General features: G+C 46.5%; 1 protein-coding gene across 1 annotated transcript in view; it reads right to left on the bottom strand.

Annotated features, from left to right (window-relative positions):
• TIAM1 (T-cell lymphoma invasion and metastasis 1) overlaps nt 1–5,132 on the bottom strand; it is a 48,170-nt gene extending 43,038 nt beyond the window's left edge. Inside the window, exons 1-2 of the mRNA XM_010289686.1 lie at nt 5,106–5,132; nt 3,466–3,467 (exon numbers count right to left, since the gene is read on the bottom strand). The gene's annotated coding sequence lies outside the window, so the exon portion shown is untranslated. The remainder of the gene's footprint in view (nt 1–3,465; nt 3,468–5,105) is intronic.
• Between the last annotated feature and the right edge of the window lie 2,556 nt (nt 5,133–7,688).

Consider the following 7,688-nt stretch of genomic DNA (forward strand, 5'->3'; position numbering starts at 1 on the left):
AGACGTCTTCTGCCAGGTCTTGTTATCATCACTTACCTAAGAAACACTGTGCAATACAGCATGCGAATGCTGTGCTTAAATTCAAATAATGAAAGCTGATGATGGCAGAATAAATGAAAAACCCAGTCGACCGCCGTCAGCCCGAACTACAGAACACGGAGCTCCCCTTGCCACCACTTTGTATAATAAGAATCCCCATAGACATTAACGTGACCCTGCTGAGGACGGTCTGTCTCAGGCAGGGCTAGAAAATCTCAGGTCCAAAAACACACCTGCGTCCGAAGATGACCGGCCAAGAAAGGCATCTTCCAGTAAACCAGGGTTTAACTTCTGGCAGCAATGGGGAAGCCAACTGCCCAGGGAACAGGCCCGAAACTGTAAGACCTCAGAGATTTCTCTGCGCAGACTAATTTACGAAAAGGGCGGTTATCCGAGCTGTGATTTCATTAACATTTTTCAAGGGCGAATCAGACGTGTAGGGCAGAGCATTTACGTGCATTTTTGTGTACGGTGAAAGGATCGCTGGGTTAATTGCATTCACTTACGGCGGGGATAGAAAAGACCCGTCTGCGCCTATTTAGACCTAAGACAAGTCATACGAATAGTCCTCAAGGTACACACGTGTGCACTCGTGTCAGCCCCAAATCCCAGCCCTTTCTTGGCCTGATACCACTGGCAAGCTCCCTCACAAGTATGCCAGCTGAAGGTCCAGTCCTTTGAGAGAGCAAGAACAACAACTCACCGGAGGGCTGGGTGCTCTGCCCAAGACAGCTCCCAAGTCACCCAACTGCCCCTTCTCCCAAGCCAAACACCGGCAGTGAAACATCAACTCAATACCGCACACAGAGTTTTGAGAGTTACAAACTTTTCCAAACGTCTCAAGGAACAAAAACCTTGGAAGAGATTACTGATGCCCTTCATGTTATTAGAGCTCCTTGGTGGGGAAATTGTGATCCTCAGTCTTGGCTGGATTCTCAAAAGAGATGAGAGTCACCAGCTCCTTTCTAAATTAAAAACATTCTCACTTTCTTTCTCCTCCTTCATGTTCCCCTCTCTGCTCCCCACCTTCCTCTCTTCCCCTAAGCTGTTGGTTGAGATCTGAAAAGCAGTTCATGAATTGCTCAGGAGCTGGCAGAAATTAATAAAATGAAGCTCATTTATATTGAAATGGACTCATTACCATGCCAGCTGCCAATAATTTGCAAGACGGGAATCTTGCTGACAAACAAGGTCCTACAGGCAAGAAAGAGGCTTTCCACCTGCATCCACCGCACGACAAGCAACCCTGCGATGTGCGTTCCTCACCTCCAAAGAAAAAGGAATTGTGACCATCTTATTTCAGATCCGCCTGCTGCTGCCCCAGAAAACTTGTCCAAAAGCAGAAAAAAACAGATGTGGCCGAGCATTTTATCAAATTTTCCATCCTGAAGCAGCTTTTCAGGAGTTCGTAACTCAGAAAAATCTGCTCCAGGCTGAAGCGAACTCTGGTCGCTTCTGTGAGAAACCAACTAAAACATCACCCACTCCCCATGCTGCCTGTGCTCCTCCAATAGAAATCTTTTTTTTTGCACTCATTTGTTAAAGAGGTGGGAAGACCCAAAGTGGATGTTTACAACTGGATAGTGGATTATCCAAATCCTCACTACACCCCGGTACATCAGAAGGGCCAGCAATATCCACTGCCACGAGCAGATGAGTACCGTGCACACAGAGCTCCTCCAGAAGAGAAGGGTTTATCAATTACCCACCGATTCTTTCCTGAAAAGGTTTGTTCCTATTAACTTTTGCAACTTGGAGAGTCTTTCCCAAATGAAACCAAGCCATACTTTTTGAGAAGAACATCAGTTTTTCATGTTTCTCTTTGTCTGACATTAATATGCACCGGAATGGTCCTCATCCCACGCTTCCCAGTTCACCCCGACAGCCCAGGCTCTGCCGCAGCAGAAATTCTGGGGGTCTGCAGTACTGAAGCAGCCTCAGACAAGGACTTCCCTCCAACAGGGTCTTGGCAAAAGGGGATGCCCATGCTTCTCCATCAGGAGGAAAGGCAGAAGCAAACACGATCACAGCCTCACAGTTTGCTTCTCATCACAGAGCCCTTCCCCACACAGGACACGTCTGCTCCTGTGGACACTTGCACTGTCAGTGGAGGCTGACCAAGGGGGAAGCTGACCTCATGTTCAGAGCACCAATAACTCACCAGTAACTGTTCTCAGGGTAGATGGACGGCTGTAAACAATCACACCTGCAAGAGTTCATCTTGCTAAAAAAAAAATGTCAGATAAAGATTTTCAAACTTCCACGCACAAGACAAAATATTCAGCTGACTCCTGCAAACATGCATACACACACACACATACACACATCTATGATGCACGTATGCCAATGTCTACATACGTCAGTGCAACTCCTCTTATTCTTTGAAGGTTTGGAAGTAGCACAGCTGTATTTATTTCATAGCCACAAAACAGCGCCTTGAAAAATCAGGCCAAGGAGTTCCCACAGGGCTCATCACACAGCAACTTAAGTCAATCCAAACTGAGGAAGCTTGCAGCAAACCACCATGAATGGATTAAAATAAATGCATAGTTAGGAAACAGAATATGTTACAGGAGAACCTTGTAACTCATCACATCTGTTACCTCTGATTCTAGATTTTCACATGCTAGGAGGAGTTTGCAATGTCAAGAGATTACGATGAAAACCGGCACACCTGTTTTCTTTTTGCTTGCAGACACCTAATAAGAACATTAATGGATGAAAAATATGGAAGCTGTAGTTTTCTGAAAGCCTCTTTTTCAAAGCAGAATCCTTCCTTTCTAGCAAGGAAAAATTAGCATGCAAGTATATCTGCCTGTCCAGTGAAAATGAAAAGTTGGCTAGAAGGACAACAGCTTTCTTTCTTTCTTTTTTTCAATTCTATTTTTTATTTTTTGATCTTGTGATGCATCGTTTTTGTTAGACTCCAAATGCAACTGCAGATGTGAGCTCAGTTGGTCATTAAGCAAATCTTCATCCAGCTTTGAGAGGCCCTCGGTAATTCTACCATAAACCACCAGGATGTACATACATGGACAGAAAGCAGTAGTCATTTCATACAGAAACTATTTAATATTCATCAGTGGCTCTGGGCTGTATTCCCCACCCACGATCCCAGTTTCAGCCATTGTAACTCCAGTGTTCAATCCTGTCTCCTGAAATGGAGAATCAGGCCCTTTATTTGTAACTGGAGGCCACATTTTGTTAGCCTGTATTACCTCTCGTTAAAATGAATTGCTGCCAAAATCAATATATCAAATCACCTACCCTGAGAAGCAGGTAAATGGTCTAGTATGCTCCAGGGTCCTGGTGCGCTGACAACTATGGCTCTCCCCATCCCATATCCCTGGGCTGCCCTCCACAAAATGAAAGGCTGCAACCCCAAGGAGGTGGGTGGCTGGGCGGGTGGGTGGATGGTCCATGCACATCTTTGTCTGAGAGGGCTTTCCATGGCGGGGCTGGGTGCTCGCATGGGGTTCTCGGTGTAGTCACTGAAACTATGTACGACACTGAGCTCCGAGACCTAGGGGATTGCAGAAGCTGGTTGACTTTTAAACCAGTGAAAATAAATTACAAGCGTGCTCCTTTTTGTGTTTTCTTTCTATGACATAAGAGATGTCATAGAAACCTTTTGTTTGTGAGAAAAAATAAATTTAAACTAACCGCCAGTTATAATACCTGTCAAAGAGAACAGCTGCTCCTGGAACTGGAGTCTGACAACGATGACCATCCAGACAAGGCTGGGGGGACCATCCACAGGTCTGCAAGAATTGGCCAGCAGAGCTGGAATTGCAAAACCTCTGTGCAACCATCTCACTAACACGCTACCTTCGTGTCTGTCAGGGTTAGGAGAACAATGCTGGGCGATTGCTCCAGATGAAGAGGAGAAAAAAGAAAAATAAACCCACGTTCTCTTTATGGAGAACTCATAAAGGAAAGATGTGGGAAGCCTTGTTCCTCCAGCTGTAGCACCACACCTAAGAGAATTTCTAAGGGAGGGAAGAAAAAGCAAAAAGGGAGGGAGAGAGGAAGGTCTGTAAGGAGACCTCAAACCTCCATATAGCCAACAGTCAACCATCCCCAAATCACAGCTAAAGAAAACAAAACCAGAAGCATGGAACTGACAAAGCATTGTGGGGCCTTGGTAATAAATTAATGGAAGAGAAGAGCAAGTAGCCCAAGGGAAAGCCCCCTCTTCAGGGTTTCTATATTTATATGAGGGGATGTGGATAATTGACACAGTTGCGGGTTTGTTTGTTTTTTTAATCATTTTTACAAGTATCTGAACATGTTTTAAGTCTTTCTCCTTCCCTACCCTTTTATTTTTAATGGTGGGAAAATCCCCCTTTCTCCCCTAGAGGAAATCTGCAAGGTTTTACACGTTTACAGAAAAGGGCAAAGCAGGGAAAGGATTCTAATTTCAGATCATCAGACATAAGCAAATCTATGGGAAGCCACAAGGACAACTCCCTGGAGCCTGTGGGGCAGACGAACAGCAGCTTGCACGCTGCGTCCTGGGAAGCGGAGAGGTTTTATAACCAGCGCTAAGCCACGAGGGTGCTGCAGGGAAGAAGGACCCCACTTGGCCCCCATGAAGGACAAGAATGAGAAAGGCAGCTACAAGGACTGCATGTGCACTTATCTGTTACTTAAAAAAAGAAAAAGAATGCCCAAAATGCAGCTGAAATACAAATAAGGTGCGGTTTGTTTATTTACCTTAAGGTTATGCATTATTGCTACTACACTTTGCTTGAAAAGGGCTTTCTGCTTGTGCCAAATGAGCAGAGAACTGCCGATACACAATGACGACGGGACACGCCAAATGCATTAAAAAAAACTTTTATTTTTAAGTAACAAGAAAGTGTTCAGACCAGGAGACGGGGCCCTGCACAGATCCATCAGAGCACTCCCTGTGCAGCGGAGGACGAGCGGTGCCCGCGCTGCTGGGAGCAAGGCAGCTGGAGCAGGGAGAAGCGGAGCAGGACACGGTGAGCCGTGCATGGACAGAAGAACCCCCAGCGCCACGGTCTCCAGCAATAAAACTTGAAACCCTTGGCTTGAGTGACCAGGGAGCCACTGCAGGCAGGATGGGAAGGATTAAAATCTTGCGGGGAAAAAATTAAGGCAAATAATTGGGGGAGGGGGAATTGGAGAGGAAGCATTTAGTGTGTATCCTCATTTAAGCACAGAGGTAAGTAATCTGATTTTCAAGCAGTGCCAAAGACCTCACACAGATCGTTAAGATGGTGCCTGAGATATGAAGACAAGTATCTAATTTTAGATACCCCGGACTTAAGTACCACGGAGGAATTCCAGAGGTCTACGGAAAAACACGCGGCAAATTAAACTCAGGCGAACGCACGATCAGGGTAGCTTTCACATTTCGGTCACACTCTCTGACGGAGAATGAGGTACCTCACTGAGGTACAAAAGCTTTAGAAGGTATGCTATATAATTAGTAGAAAGGACATAAAAGTAACAACAACTTCCGTGATGAGGCCACAAGGGAAGTATAATGCGGGAAAAGATCGAAGCGGAGGATGTCCTTTTAAGTTTATAGCACGCCTTGCAGAAGTTTTGGTAGCAGTATCCTCTCTCCATGAGCTCCTGCTTTTAAATCAGCACCTCGCAAGATTCAGCCTTCACTGACATTGTTCGCCGGGGCCACTGCGCTGGGCTAGGATGGAGAGGCCAGCAGCTGCAGCACTGCGGAGCAGCGGCACTGGGCGACTCCAAGGAGGAAAGCCACCTTTGCTGGGCAGAAAGCACGTTAAACATCCCATGCTTCCCAAAAATAAGAGAGCTTTTTGCCTGGCGTGTCAGCAGCGCCATGGCCGGGTTGTTCTGGCATCTCCAGCTGGAAATATTAGTGGGATAGGGCAAGGCGCAGGTGCTTGAGACAGGAGTTCACCCAAAAAACAGGACTACCAGTAGGACTACCAGCCTCAGCCCGCGCCGAGCGCTCCCGCCGGGGCTGCTGGGGAGGACGGGAGAAACAAAAAGGAGCCCCGAGTGAAGAGGCAGCCATGCTTCACAGCACCCAACACTGGGAATTACAACTACTGTTTGTTCAGAGCCGGGGAGGAGAGGCAAGCGAGCACAGGACCAAATGGCTGCTGTTTTCACCTAGCGTGATGATACCAACCACAACAGAGCAGGTTTCTCAGCCTGGCATTACCATAGTCTAAGCCCTCACCGTTTCTCCAGCACGCAGAAAAAAAGGAAACATTCATGCAAAACCTGGCTTGTCTGTACCAGCTTGCCACTGTCAAAGTTAAATTAAGCACTCAGATTTTATCTTGCACGCCCTGACAGAACCTGATCACTCAAACGCCATCGCAGAGATGTATCCGCACCGCAGTTAAGTTTATCTGGGTTTACCGGTTTTAGTCGCAACTCGTACATCACATCTCCTGACACAGCTTCTGCTGATAGCTCTTCCCCTGCGGGAGGAACACACAACACCAAAGGCCGCACGCTGGGTGTTGCTTCTTTAATTAAGAGGGGGCAAAACCCATGAGGGATGGTAATCTTGGGGGGAGACACCCTTGGGGCTCAGGGGGTGAGCCCCCAGCCTGGGAAGAGGCAGGCGGGGAGCACAGAGCCCTGCCACAGAGCGGGGAAGAGGACAAATCAGCAAAAGTTTTTGAGAGGAAAAGCCAAAACTACAAAAAGTCAGGCTAAGGTCATTTCGTGATGGAAAACTGAAACCCGTCAGCACTGAACGTGGCCTCAAAATAACATGGATGCTTTGCCTTCGTTTTCAGTAAGGGTATGGGGGAGCAAGGCATGTGTGAATCACCACATCTGAGGTATCTGAGGAGCAAAATTCAAAGAGTTTAAAATGTGCCAGTCAGCAGGAGTTTTGAATCTGCATCCCAAAACTATGAGAGAAGCGGTGCAAGCGACCACAGGGTTATGGACAAGAATTTTTATATTAAAACCTGCAGATCGGGATCCTGCCTGGGACTGGAGAACAAGTGATCCCAGCAATGACATACCCATCTGTCTGGCCTCAACGGCACGCCAGGCTGGAGAGCATATCTGAGAGACGGAAGAGGGAACGACATGGGAAGAAACGGGAAATGGAATAAAATGCAATATGGACTGTGGCACGCTACTCTGATGGCTTTCTGCAACAAGATGACCCTTTTTGCAAGGGAGGAAAGGGCAGAAGGTATCTTTCCAGGAAACTACTAGTTAAGCTGAAGGTGGCATAGGAATTAAGACATGCATGAGAAACTTTGCAAAGAGGTTGTGCTGAAAGGAGAATTATCTGGCTCAGGTAAAAGATTAAGTCTTTTAATGCTTTCAGTGATGATGCGCAAAGAATAAAATGTACCTGTGACATGTGCTGATAACACAAAGCTAGAAAAAGTAACAATACACAAGAGACAGACCTTTTGCCTCGTATTGATCACAAAGAACCAGAAGGTCCCAATGTGATAAAAATAACAAAAAAGCAAATGTAATCAAAAGATGCACCAAGCAAGACTTGCCCAGCAGAAACAGGAGTGAATGCTGCGACAGAAGACACTGACCTCATCTGGAATAACATGCACAATCTTCGTCATCAGTGGCAAAGGTTAATACGGGCCAGACTACCTTCAAGAAGAGAAAGGCAGACACAATGAAGAATAGAGCTTCAC

The sequence above is a fragment of the Phaethon lepturus genome, unplaced genomic scaffold (assembly GCF_000687285.1).
Source record: "Phaethon lepturus isolate BGI_N335 unplaced genomic scaffold, ASM68728v1 scaffold37076, whole genome shotgun sequence".
Classification (NCBI taxonomy): Eukaryota; Metazoa; Chordata; class Aves; order Phaethontiformes; family Phaethontidae; genus Phaethon; species Phaethon lepturus.